The sequence below is a fragment of the Micromesistius poutassou genome (assembly GCF_964030765.1).
Source record: "Micromesistius poutassou genome assembly, contig: SCAFFOLD_2495, whole genome shotgun sequence".
In the NCBI taxonomy this organism is placed as follows: domain Eukaryota; kingdom Metazoa; phylum Chordata; class Actinopteri; order Gadiformes; family Gadidae; genus Micromesistius; species Micromesistius poutassou.
Window position 1 is genome coordinate 75,441 of NW_028179096.1, and position 15,216 is coordinate 90,656.

Below are 15,216 nucleotides of genomic sequence, written 5' to 3' on the forward strand. Positions count from 1 at the left end.
TAATCCTAACAAGGATGATTTAGATGAGATTAGATTCATTAGGATCCCGATTAGCAACACACCAGAGAGAGAGCTAGTCTTCCTGGGTCCCAAACATCAAATATAGACAACAGACAATCACTTGTTTGACCTTATGTCAAACTCAAATAGAAATAGACTAATAAAAAAGTTTAAAAAAGATATGAAGGCTACAAAAAGAAATGACAACATTAAAAATGTATATACATTATGGACCACATGATTTTTTTGCAGACTTTTTAAAGTTGTATTTGCTATTTTTGCTAGAACGTATGTTTTTTTGGTAGTTCATTCCATAATGAAATAGTTGTGTAAATGATGGTATTTTTCAGTAGATTGGACCTCGGTCTGGGTAAAGCTAGCTGTCCTTTACTTGCTCCTCTAGTGCTATGACCGTGTCTGTCAGACACACTGACTAGACCTTCAGCAAAGAAGGCGGGTCTTTTGCAGTTTAAGACTGACCTTAGGAACAACAAGAGGTTAAGAGAGATTGTTTGTTTTACTGTGAGCCATGAAAGGCTAGTATGCATTACTTCAGTGTTAGTGTGAATAGAGCAGCTCGGTGCCAAAGGAACCTGATTTAAAGCAGGTTTTATATTTCATTCATAATAACCAGGAGGTCTGTGTTGTAAATGACTTTAAACTGAGTATTGATTCCTGGTGTTCTGTTGGGAACCAAACGGCAGCAGAACATGTTCAGTTATTAAAGATACGTGCACACCTGTTTATGATTAGTAAAGTCTGCAGCTTCTATTGTTTCAGTCCTTGTGTTTATTGTGTACATGTAAGGGACTATTTTTCTGTTGCATTTGTTAATGAAGCATAATTTTAATAAACAACTCAGTGGATCCAACTGAATGTTCTCGTGTGTTCAGCCCATCATCATTCTCCTTTTATTACTAAATAATGTTACATAAGTGCCTTAAGAATAATAATTTGTTAATCAGAAATTATAAATAAAACAGCAAATGTTGTTCTGATATTATTCTGGACCTCCTCCCTGGGTTTTGGTTGGGGGCGGGGGGGGGGGGGGGGGGGCGGTGCCTCAGTGTCTCTGTGTCCGTTGTAGAAAGAAACCACAGACAGACGGCCGGACACACACACACACACACGGGATTGGGATCACTTCCGAGTGGTCGCAGTGATCCCAATCCCAGTGTGTGCAGTGTATCATGCGTTGCTATGGTGCATCAGGTGCATGCTGGGAGGTGTAGTTCTTCCTGTCTCTCAGGTGCATGCTGGGAGGTGTAGTTCTTAGTGTCTCAGGTGCATGCTGGGAGGTGTAGTTCTTCCTGTCTCTCAGGTGCATGCTGGGAGGTGTAGTTCTTACTGTCTCTCAGGTGCATGCTGTGAGGCGTAGTTCTTCCTGTCTCTCAGGTGCATGCTGGGAGGTGTAGTTCTTCCTGTCTCTCAGGTGCATGCTGGGAGGCGTAGTTCTTCGTGTCTCTCAGGTGCATGCTGGGAGGTGTAGTTCTTAGTGTCTCTCAGGTGCATGCTGGGAGGTGGCAGTGAGTTGAAGTAGGGGTGCTGTAGCCCCCCCAGGGCGGGGGGGGGGGGGGGCGTCCTGCAACGACCATGCAGGACGAGGTAATAACGACCCCCACAACCAAACCAGGAGAGGATAATGTTACAACCAAGGCAAATAAAATATTAACCGTAGACTCTGATATACCTACGACTACAAATCAGTCAATCCTTTCTGAAGTAATGAACAAAATCAGAAACAGTAATTTTTCGACAATGAGAACACTCAGACAGATCAAACATGAGCCCATTAAAACAGTCGTTGTGCTAAAACCACAACTACTGCTGTAGCGGCCGTACAAGACGGCAAAGTCAAACAATTGGTCTGAACGGGTTGAACACAAACAGATCCCAGCAGAAGACTGTCAGACGTGTGCTAGAAGTGGTCGGGACGCGTTCTGGGTAACAAACACTAGATAACGTTGGGATCTCTGTACTGAAGGAACAACGCAGCGGCTGCTGGAGCAGGAAGGAAGCCCAACGCCAGCAGCAAACTAAATGACTGTTGGGTTGTGGCGGCGTGTTCAGCCCAGTGTCTGCTCTCCACAGGGCCCCGTGACTACAGCACATATCTCCGTAGAAGTAACGCTGACCACGCCACGCCCTGTTGTCTGAGGTCACGTCGGGGGACGGACACAACGCTGTCCAATGAGGTCGCTGAATTATCAGCCCCTAAAGAGACTCGTCTCCGTGTGGAACGGGGAGGACAACGTTTCCACAACAGTGAAGAAGGTACAGAGGCGGACGGCGTTGGGCGGGTGGAGGAGGAGTTATGCAACGTCATTTGGAATATCACCACAGACTGTATTGACGGGACGGGAACATGGCTCAGCGCCAGCCATAAAAGGTAGTGTGATGGAAAAATCGACATATCCGAATTGTTGTTTGATAAGTTTGTCTGTTCTTGTGTAACTTGTAGTGTCCTCAGTTTCAACCCTGATTGTCCCGCCCATTTCCTCCCAGCTGTCTATTGATCCTTGTGCTTTGGGTGAGAACGTCACAAAGACAGGCGTCTGGAATTTGCATTTGTTTGTCGTGAACCCCGACCGTTGTATTCCTAGGTGTTGGGACAGAAGGGCCGTAAAGAGAAGAATTTGCCCTTTGGTCTTCTCCTCTCTTCTTTGATGAACCTTTTGTGTGGGGAGGGTCTGAAACTGTATAAGAAACCATGTCAACCTGTATTCAGGACTCACTCTGCTAGAGAGGAGTCTAATGTATGCATGCATTAAAACCTAGGACCTTTTGCTTTCCAATGTATTGTGTGCTTTACTGCAGTGGGAATCTCACCTGGCCCAGACGCAATCTCTGTTAAAGGGGAATGGCCACGACAGTGGTCAGCTTAAAGAGGGTCATGTGTTTAATGTGCTACTCGCATATAATGAGTGTTTATTCCAGAGCCAGGACGAAGTGGTGGCGGATCAGTCAAAGTCCTTCTAGGCAAGTCCTCTCACTCGCGGCCATCTTGGCCACGCCTTTCGGGCAGCTATTTGGTCTCAACAAGACCAGGGCCCTGTCTAATGAATAGGGAGAGAGCTGGATCTCCATTTTCCGAGATCTAAGGGGCATAAAAAACACATGTTTGAAATCACGATGAAAAACAGACTAAAGGTAGGAGGAAAAGAGCGCACGCCCCGGAGCCAGAGATACAAACGGAGCGGAGAGGACCACCCAGGGGAGCAGCCCGTAAACACAAGGCTAGGAACCAGGGAGCAGGAGGGGGTGAAGCTCTCTCCCCAATGATCGGGCTGGTGAAGAACGCAGACTGGATGAACTGCGTTTATTATAATCAACAGAGGTTCGTTAATTACACGGACGACGCTTTATCTGCGCTAGGTGAGCAGCTGCGCGCCACAAGACAAATGACTTTGGCAAAACAGGCAAGCCCTGTGATTGGTTACTGGCGGAACAAGGAGGAGTCTGTGCTCTTATAGGAGAAATGTGCTGCACCTTATTAAATAATTAATTATATTATTATTTAATAAGTATAATAATATATAATAATATAATAATTGTATAATAATATTTATTTTATTATAATTATATTAATAAAGTTACAAATTAAAAACGTTCCCACACACGCTTTGATTCACAGCCAGTCAACGCCTGCCCTCTGGTGGACAAAACGAGAACTGCACGCAGCATATATTTTGTGGTCAGGAACGAGTTGAACTTCGCTTAATCTCTAAAAATAAAAATATATAACTACACATTACAGGCCACAATACAAGACGAACACCGCTGTTTTTAAAGTTTTGATTTTTTTCATACAATAAGTTATAAATTAAAAAATATTCCCACACACGCCAATATTCAGTCGGTCAACGCCTGCCCTCTGGTGGACAAAACGAGAACTGCGCGCAGTATATATTTTGTGGTCAGGAACGAGTTGAACTTCGCTTAATCTCTAAAAATAAAAATATATAACTACACATTACAGGCCACAATACAAGACGAACACCGCTGTTTTTAAAGTTTTGATTTTTTTCATACAATAAGTTATAAATTAAAAAATATTCCCACACACGCCAATATTCAGTCGGTCAACGCCTGCCCTCTGGTGGACAAAACGAGAACTGCGCGCAGTATATATTTTCTGTGGCCAGGAAGGCGAATTCATACGAGTTGAACTTCGGTTAAGCTCTGAAAACATGAAACTGTATTAAAACACGTCGTGTGTAGAAAACAGGAGTAGAGCAACGTTAGACTCGTCTGCAAATTAAAATATAAGCTCCAACTCAATACTTGCGTTTAAAGTTGCTGGTCGGACTGTAAACAAAGACCCGCCCACGGAGGAGGAAGTCTAGATCCGGATATCCGGTATCGGCTCCACCGGTGGGCGGGATATATCGTCCCCATGGTTACCGTAGCTCCTTATCACGCCACAGGTTACCCAGATCGGTGTTCAAAGAAACGCAATTCATGTAATAAAATAAACCTAACAGCGTCACGCTTGTTGTTAAGACTGTGATTATAATTTAGATTTAATCTATCTATTTTAGATCTATTTTTAGATAACTATCGTCCAATTTCACTATTAAACAACGATTATAAATGACTAACCTACATTTACATTTACATTTATTTAATGTAAAATGGAAACAGACTGAATAATATATGTTTTATATGAACACTGTCTAATAAAGGTGTAATGTAAAACGGGAACAGACTGAATAATATGTTTTATATGAACACTGTCTAATAAAGGTGTAATGTAAAACGGGAACAGACTGAATAATATATGTTTTATATGAACACTGTCTAATAAAGGTGTAATGTAAAATGGGAACAGACTGAATAATATATGTTTTATATGAACACTGTCTAATAAAGGTGTAATGTAAAATGGGAACAGACTGAATAATATATGTTTTATATGAACACTGTCTAATAAAGGTGTAATGTAAAATGGGAACAGACTGAATAAAATATGTTTTATATGAACACTGTCTAATAAAGGTGTAATGTAAAATGGGAACAGACTGAATAATATATGTTTTATATGAACACTGTCTAATAAAGGTGTAATGTAAAATGGGAACAGACTGAACAGCGACATCTAGTGGCGATGAACGGGACCGCACGCAAAGCGGGATTAAAACGGGGAGTTTAAAACGCACACACGTTCTGTTTGTACGAATAAAACGCATGATCATACCCTATGTTGTAATAATCTGAGGTGTATTGATCAACGGAAGACACAGGTGGAGTTAAAGGTGTTGATTTAATGGCTTGTTTTACCAGTGTAAAACACAGGGCGTCCGTCCCCCAAAAGAGTCCCCGACTTTAGTTCCGCAGTCGAGCAGCAAAACTGTACCTGTTGTAACTAACAATCAACTAATGTCTGTCTGTCTGTCTAATTATATACTAATTATAAAGAGTATTTACTATAACTTTATAAGACTAATTATAAAGAGTATTTACTATAACTTTATAAGACTACTTATAAAGAGTATTTACTATAACTTTATAAGACTAATTATAAAGAGTATTTACTATAACTTTATAAGACTAATGTACAAGTGTGTGGTGTACAAGACGAACACCGCTGTTTTTAAAGTTTTGATTTTTTTCATACAATAAGTTATAAATTAAAAAATATTCCCACACACGCCAATATTCAGTCGGTCAACGCCTGCCCTCTGGTGGACAAAACGAGAACTGCGCGCAGTATATATTTTCTGTGGCCAGGAAGGCGAATTCACACGAGTTGAACTTCGGTTAAGCTCTAAAAAACATGAAACTGTATTAAAACACGTCGTGTGTAGAAAACGGGAGTAGAGCAACGTTAGACTCGTCTGCAAATTAAAACATAAGCTCCAACTCAATACTTGCGTTTAAAGTTGCTGGTCGGACTGTACACAATGACCCGCCCACGGAGGAGGAAGTCTAGATCCGGATATCCGGTATCGGCTCCACCGGTGGGCGGGATATATCGTCCCCATGGTTACCGTAGCTCCTTATCACGCCGCAGGTCACCCAGATCGGTGTTCAAAGAAACGCAATTCATGTAATAAAATAAACCTAACAGCGTCACGCTTGTTGTTAAGACTGTGATTATATTTTAGATTTAATCTGTCTATTTTAGATCTGTTTTTAGATAACCATCGTCCAGTTTCACTATTAAACGACGATTATAAATGACTAACCTACGTTTACACTGACACATTAAAACGGTTCAAAGGAGCAACAGGTCTGTACGTAACAATATGAGGCTAGTGACCTTCTGGAGCACAGCCGTCCGCTAGAGGACAAAGGGGTCGTTTTATCCCCTGACTCCTACAAGGCGTTTGATACGTCACAACATCAGCTCCTGTTTAAAGTCGTGCATATGTACGGATCTGGACCTCGATTCTGTAACATAACAGAATCATTTTACAACGGCAGCACTAGTTCAGGAGCACCCCCCCCCCCCCTCGCTTCACCGTCAATAGAGGGCTTCAACAAGGACGCAACGTCTCCCCGTTCCTCTTTGTTTAGGCAGAAGAAATGTTGGCCGTTCTTATTCTAAACTCTGATGTTGTCAAGCTGAATGTTTTCGATGGACAGATCATTATGAGCCAACTGGCCGCTGACACCACCGTCTTCTTAAAAGGTTTAGAACGAATCCCTAAAGTCCCTAAGTATAAATGTATAGAAAGTACTAAATTAAAACATTTCATCCATTACGTTTACATGTGATACTTTGAAACATCAGAATTTGTTCTTTATTATTTTTGTAATTCAATGCGTGTGTGTGTGTGTGTAATGTAAAATGGGAACAGACTGAATAATATATGTTTTATATGAACACTGTCTAATAAAGGTGTAATGTAAAATGGGAACAGACTGAACAGCGACATCTAGTGGCGAGGAACGGGACCGCACGCAAAGCGGGATTAAAACGGGGAGTTTAAAACGCACATATGTTCTGTTTGTACGAATAAAACGCATGATCATACCCTATGTTGTAATAATCTGAGGTGTATTGATCAACAGAAGACACAGGTGGAGTTAAAGGTGTTGATTTAATGGCTTGTTTTACCACCCTGCTAAAACAGGGCGTCCGTCCCCCAAAAGAGTCCCCGACTTTAGTTCCGCAGTCGAGCAGCAAAACTGTACCTGTTGTAACTAACAATCAACTAATGTCTGTCTGTCTGTCTAATTATATACTAATTATAAAGAGTATTTACTATAACTTTATAAGACTAATTATAAAGAGTATTTACTATAACTTTATAAGACTAATTATAAAGAGTATTTACTATAACTTTATAAGACTAATTATAAAGAGTATTTACTATAACTTCATAAGACTAATTATAAAGAGTATTTACTACAACTTTATAAGACTAATTATAAAGAGTATTTACTATAACTTTATAAGACTAATTATAAAGAGTATTTGCTATAACTTTATAAGACTAATTATAAAGAGTATTTACTATAACTTTATAAGACTAATTATAAAGAGTATTTGCTATAACTTTATAAGACTAATTATAAAGAGTAATGAAGCTTTAATAGAAGAGTTCTCAACAGCTTTATTATTTGTTCCTATAACTATATCAGCCTCATTATAACAGGAAATTATGTTACGATGTCTAGCAATTATGTTATGTTAATTACACGTTAGTAGAACCACACACACACACACACACACACACACACACACACACACACACACACACACACACACACACACACACACACACACACACACACACACACACACACACACACACACACACACACACACACACACACACACACACGTGTCCGTGGGGGCGGGGCCAGGAGAGGACGCGTTGTTGAGGAAACTAAACTTAAGCCGTTTCTCAATACCAAGTACGCGGACTACGTTCTCGCGGACTTGGAAGTACGTACTTGGCAAGTCCGGACTTTCAAGTACAGACTTCCGAGAACGCGAGTACGCACCTGCAATTGGAACAGCAGCGGACTCGATGATGCATTCTGGGATATTTAACGGTCCCAAGTCCACACGAGTCACCTCCGATGCGTCCTCGGTAGAACGGCCTCATCGAGAACGCATCGAGAACACACACGGGTTTTACGACAGTACTCGCGTACTCGCGTACTTGGAATTGGAACAGTGCTTGGGCTACCACTGATGACGTTTATCGAGAACGCAAGTACACGAGAACACACGAGAACGCAAATTGAGAAACGGCTTCTCTCTCCCCACGCTCCAAATGAGAAACTGGGAGTTAGAGGAAGACATTTTCTCCTCTTCTGTCTGAGGAGGAGCAGGAGGAGGAGGAGGAGGAGGAGAGGGGTACATTAGATCCACTCTGAGGAGGAGGAGGAGGAGGAGAGGGGTACATTAGATCCACTCTGAGGAGGAGGAGGAGGAGAGGGGTACATTAGATCCACTCTGAGGAGGAGGAGGAGGAGGAGAGGGGTACATTAGATCCACTCTGAGGAGGAGGAGGAGGAGGAGGAGGAGAGGGGTACATTAGATCCACTCTGAGGAGGAGGAGGAGGAGAGGGGTACATTAGATCCACTCTGAGGAGGAGGAGGAGGAGAGGGGTACATTAGATCCACTCTGAGGAGGAGGAGGAGAGGGGTACATTAGATACACTCTGAGGAGGAGGAGGAGGAGAGGGGTACATTAGATACACTCTGAGGAGGAGGAGGAGGAGAGGGGTACATTAGATACACTCTGAGGAGGAGGAGGAGGAGAGGGGTACATTAGATACACTCTGAGGAGGAGGAGGGGGGAGGTTAGGTTACAGGGGAGGGGGAGGTTAGGGTATAGGGGAGGATGGAGGTTAGGGTATAGGGGAGGGGGAGGTTAGGGTATGGGGAGGGTATAGGGTTGAGGGGAGGTCAAGGTTATGGTTAGGGTCAGGGTTAGGGGAGGGGGGAGGTTAGGAGAAGAGGAGGATAGGGGAGGGGGAGGTGGGAGGTGAGGGGGAGGATAGGGAATAGGGGAGGTTAGAGAGGAGGTGAGGATAGAGGGGGGAGGATGGAGGTGAGGGTATAGGGGAGGGGGAGGATAGGGGAGGGGGAGGTGAGGGTATAGAGGAGGGGGGAGGTTACCTTACCTTATTAGGGTAACAGGCGTGTGTATAATAAAAATGACCACACAAGCCACACAGCCAGGTCGTTTTAAATGATTTTATATCATAAAACAAAATCAGTATACATTTCAACAACTGTGCGCACAGAGAAACAATTCTGGGATGTGAATCAAAAAAAACAACGGTTCATCGTGAGACCATCTGACCCTAACTCTGTCCCTAACACTGAACCATGAGGAACCCTTGAGAAACAAGGAACCCTTGACAACCCGTGACTTAAGTCACGTCCTGCGAGGTGGAGCAGTCCCATCGTAGTCCTCGTCTCGCTCCTGGTGGGTCGTCAGCTTCATCTGTTCACAACACAAACACACATTAAAAGAGTGATGTTACGTCACCAGGTGTGAGTGTGACCAGCGGTTACGTTTTAGTTGTGTTTTAGTGTCCACCTTGATGTACGCTGGATAAACTACAGTAGTAGCAGCTGATGTGACCGTAATTACCTCAAATCACAGCTTTGGCTAAAATTCACAGAATGAAAAATCTGAAGGAAAAACTAATTAACACGCTCTACGATCGTTAATTTAAAAAGATTGAATAATTAAAAAGAACCTCCAGGTGTCAAGTGTTTGGTGATGGTTACCCTCCGGTCCCCAGCCTCCGGTCCAGCCTGGTGCCCCATTCCTGGTCCAGGGGATCTAGTTACCCTACATTATAATTTAGAGCGAGAAAATCACTATACACATCCAACGTAGTATTATTATTATTATTATATATCACCCTGGAGCACCACACCTGGTCCAGCGGGATCTGGTCTCCAGCCTCTGGTCTCCTATGCCTGGTCTTGGGGATCTGGTCACCTGCTGGTCCTCTGCCTCTGGTCCAGGAGATCCTGTGAAGTCAGACAGCATCTTTATAGACACGTGCACATAGCGGTCTTGAATCTAACTACCAACCCCCCCCCGCAGAAGCCCCTTACCTTGAGCTGGAACGACGATGGAGATCTTGGGGTGCTTTGGTCGTCTCGTTGCAAAATACAGCCAACAGACTTACCTTGAGCAGATCTAGTAGTTTGTTGCTGTTGGTTCATGTACAAATAATTGACTATACATTTCATATCCCCCCCATTAAGCAAATAAATCCCACCCATAAACAAGGCTGACAACAGTACAAAATAACAAACTGTTCTCATGCCTTTTGTCTACTTCCTTACTACTCTCTAAAACATTGCATGCACATCGCATGAGCGTTGCCTTACTGATCAGGGTGTGATCTGAGTGACCAGAGATGCATGCTGGGATACTGTGCCATCTGACGCCTACAGTTCTGTAGACGTTCCCTCTCAGGAGAAACCCAAGTTTTCAAAAGGCTGTCGTGACATCAGTTACATGACCTGGAACGTCCGTCAAGACCGTGACAGGGACTCCGAGGAGAAACGCCAAAGGGTAGGCTGTGAGGCTCCCCCTCTCGGCGACTAGAATACAACCCAGCTCTTACAGGAGAGAATCATGGAGCACATTTCAACATCTTCAGTCAGTTGGTTGATTTCTCATCCGATTCTGTCCATTCGGAATGCCGTTAGTCCATCATCCATTGTACCAAGTAGCCATTGTCGCTTCCCATTGTTTGCATGATTCAGTCACACTGCAGTCCAAGCTGCATGACACTCAAGTCATCCTGTCCAGTGTGTAGAAGGGTCGAATTGAGATCCAGATGCTAGATCGCTCCAGGCTCTTGCTGTATTGAACACCCACTTTGTTATCCTCTTTGATTTAGGCCACAGACTTGAGTCATCCAGAAACGTCCGACCAAAAGACACTCCAGGGTGTTTCAGGAAGAGTAGCGTCCTCCTATAGCTGAAAATTAAAATGTTCAGGTAATACAAGCCAAGTAGAAGTAGAAAGATTTCCCCTCACACATGTAGTGCCCAGTACCAGGTTAAAGATTGCCCCTCTCACACTTAGTGCCCCATGCCAGGTTAAAAATTGCCCCTCACATGACGTAGTGCCCCATGCCATGCAAAGATTGCCCTTCACACACTTAGTACCCCATGACATTGGGGTAAAAAAGATTGGACAGTACCAGGTTAAAGATCACACCTCTTTATTTTCAGTTATCAGATTGTGTATATACACAAACGATGACAATACACAAAGGAATACAAAGCCAAACGAGAGAGGAGAGACCAGTGGAGGGTTTGTAGGTCTTTGAGAGGAGAGACCAGTGGTGGGTTTGTAGGTCTTTGAGATAGGAGAGACCAGTGGAGGGTTTGATGGAGAGACCAGTGCTGGGTATATAGGCCTGTGTGAGAGGAGAGACCAGTGGGGGGGTTTGTAGGTCCTTGAGAGAGGAGAGACCAGTGGAGGGTTTGTAGGTCTTTGAGAGAGGAGAGACCAGTGGTGGGGGAGCTGGTGGGTCAGACCAGTGGTGGGGGGGCTGGTGGGTCAGACCAGTGGTGGGGGGGCTGGTGGGTCAGACCAGTGGTGGGGGGGCTGGTGGGTCAGACCAGTGGTGGGGGGGCTAGTGGGTCAGACCAGTGGTGGGGGGGCTGGTGGGTCAGACCAGTGGTGGGGGGGCTGGTGGGTCAGACCAGTGGTGGGGGGGCTGGTGGGTCAGACCAGTGGTGGGGGGGCTGGGGCTTGGGCTTCAAGGCGTACGGAGGGAAACGTTGGAACGTGCTCCGTGGTTCTCAGGTGAGGGAACCAGGTTGGGTTCTAGTTGCTGAGAGGGACAGCCCTCACATCTCGCCCCCCGGTGTGTCTCCTTGAGGAGTCCCTGTCTCCATCCTGAAGGACGTTCCAGTTCATGTAACTGACGTGACGACGGCCTCTTAAACACTCGGGTTCCCCTGAGGGGGAACGTCTACAGAACTGAAGGCCTCAAACAGTGCAGAACCCTAGCATGCATCTCTGGTCAGTCAGACCACACCCTTATCAGTAGGACAACACACACGGGATGTGATGCAATGTTGAGGAATGTAGTAGGAAAGTGGACGGAAAAAGTATCTTCTAGGGGCGAATGAGAGGCATGAGAACGGGGGGGGGGGGGAGAGAGAGAGAGAGAGAGAGAGAGAGAGAGAGAGAGAGAGAGAGAGAGAGAGAGAGAGAGACAGAGACAGAGACAGAGACAGAGAGAGAGAGAGAGAGAGAGGGCAGAGACTACGAGGGGCGGGGCAGGGCCTACGAGGGGCGGGGCCTGAGAACCGGTTCAAACTAAACGCTGTCAGCATTAAAGCATTAAAAGAAAATGTGACTTACAGTTGGCAGTTTCTTCTTCATGGTTCGGTCGTTATACTCACAGAATCAGTTTCTTCTTCTTGAGCTGTGAAGGAGAGCAACAAGATTAGTTTTACAGCTAGCGCTCTGTGTGTGTGTGTTTCAATTAGTGATTAATCCAATCAAAATAAGTTATTAAAATAAATAATTTTTTACCATTTAACTACGACAGTGACCGAATGTTCTTTATTATTTGAAATTAATTCAGTGTGTGTGTGTGTGTGTGTGTGTGTGTGTGTAAAGACGTCCCCTTCACTGATTAATATCATTATGTTGGTAGATACTGCAGTAATCAGTGTGGATTCAAAGGCATCAGAAAAGAAAAACGTTTTTTTTTGCCTCCACCACCAGCCTCCGTGTTTGATTGGTTGATTGGTTGGTTAATTGGTTAATTGATTGCTCTATGGGGTCGCAAACCCCGTTTTAACTAAGGGTACACTAAAAAATAAATGAATCATAAATCAAAATAAAAAGGTAAAAAGAACAGTAAAAGTAAAAGAATACAAAAATATTGCGTGTCCATTTCTGACTAAACATCACGTTGTGCATAGTTGTCAATAACAATAGAAACTGTCTAATGCTGTGTGTGCGTGTGTGTGTGTGTGTACCTTCTGATTGCCAATTGCATTGTTTTTAGCTCGTACACAACTGCTATCCGGACCGTTTTAAACAACACATCAAACATGGTTTCACTGAACCCACCGTAACACATCATCTTAAACGTGTCCTCTAACAACCAAACAGACTCACGGCGTTGCCTCTCTGGTGCTTCCCGGTGGACGCTGACTGAGTGCATTCAGACGGCGCACGTGTCCGCCATTCCTCCTCCACAGGTGAGTCTGACAGGAAGTGACGTCAACGGAAGTGGATCAACCGGAAGTGACATCATCGCAAAACCAAAAAAGATATTTCAGTCCGTTTTTCTGTTTCTGTTTCTGTTTCTTTTTTCGGATTATTAAGAATTAAGTATATATATTATATATATTATTAATATATAAATTAATATATATTATATTAAGTATATATATATATATATATAAAGATATCTACATATATAGATATCTTTATTTTTTTATTCTCTCTTTTTTATTCTCATTTTCATTTTAAAAAATAAATACAAAATCGGCGCTGTGTAACTGTACAATCAGGAGTTGACTTACACACTACACACTCACACACTAAATATATTTATATTTTAACAATAAACGGTATAAGTAAGTACGTAACTATTTTTACCAACAAGTCCCCCTCCCCCCCGTGTGTGTTTAATTCTAGATAATGAGTCTGTGTGTAGTTAGTGCGTGTAGCTCGGGTTGTGTTTGTAAGTGTCATTGTGGTATGAATCTTTGCTCTTCCAGAAATGCGGTTCATAACCCCTGACAGATCACAAGACCCACGCAGAACCGGGGGTTTACTCACAGTCGGGGACAAGGGGGACTTCAGGGAGGAGATTGCGACAGTAGCCCTCGGACTGAGAGTGTGAACCTCCTCAAAAATCTCTCACGGGGCGCAAGTGTGTGGTCGTGTAGCATAACCGCGTGAAGTTCCTCTAGTGGCCGCCAGATGGCGCCAGGGTACCGCTGGTACAGCCACAATAACTTAACACTTAAAATAATAATAATAATACATTCGGTTTATATATTATATATTTTATGTAGCGCTCTTCCATGTACTCAAAGATGCTTTACAGAGTGAACAAAAAATAATGATTAAATATAATCTAAATAATACTAATTTAATAAGAATTTATATTAGTAGATAAGAAGTGATAAGAAGTTCCTCTAGTCGCCGCCAGATGGCGCCAGGGTACCGCTTGGTAGAAAACAGCCACAATAACTTTAAACTTTAAATAAATAAAAATAATAATAATACATTCGGTTTATATACGATATATTTTATGTAGCGCTTTACCATGTACTCAAAGACGCTCAAAGACGCTTTACAGAGTGAACACAAATAATAACAATTAATTAATAATAATTGAATAAGAACGTAGTTGGAAGTTAAGAAGTGACGTGCCATATCTAGTTCACACTTCAACTGTCTCATGGGTGGATCTGTGAGCCTTATTCATACATTCAACTAAATGTATATATATATATATACTGTATATATATAGGCTATATGGGAGACTCCAGACTTCTTTACGCGCAACTTTGGAATCAATGCCAGCGGCGGAATGTCAAAATCTGTGCGTCAGAACCGCTACTCAATCAATGTCTTCTTTGAGGGAGAGAGAGAGAGAGGGAGGGAGGGAGGGAGAGAGAGAGAGAGGGAGGGAGGGAGGGAGGGAGAACGAGAGAGAGAGGGAGAGAGAGAGCGAGAGAGAGAGAGATTTTTTTTATTTTTATTTTAGACACACACAGACAGACAGGGAGAGAGAGATAGAGATATAGACACACAGACAGACAGGGAGAGAGAGGGAGAGAGAGAGTGAGAGAGAGACACACAGACAGACAGAGCGAGAGAGTCATACAGACAGAGAGAGAGACAACGAGACAAACAGAGAGACTGACAGACAGAGAGAGAGAGAGAGAGAGAGAGACACACAGACAGACACAGAGAGAAAGAGAGACACATCGACAAACATAGAGAGAGACAACAAGAGAGAGTAATATTGTGCAATGTGTCTGTGTAACGCTTATCAATCTTACTATAGAGAAAACAACGTTAATGTTTCAATAGATTGTTCTTTTCTGAGCCGTGTGGTGAATTCAACTTTACGTTTACCATTCAGGTGATTAATTTGTGTCAATGCGATCTAAAGTGAAGAGAAGGACGAGACAGAAGTCCTTTGACTGATCTTATATTTAAATCACAAGTTAAAAAACCTAATGTGTTAAATGAGTCACTTCCAAGGCGCGGGCTTCAACCAGTAGAA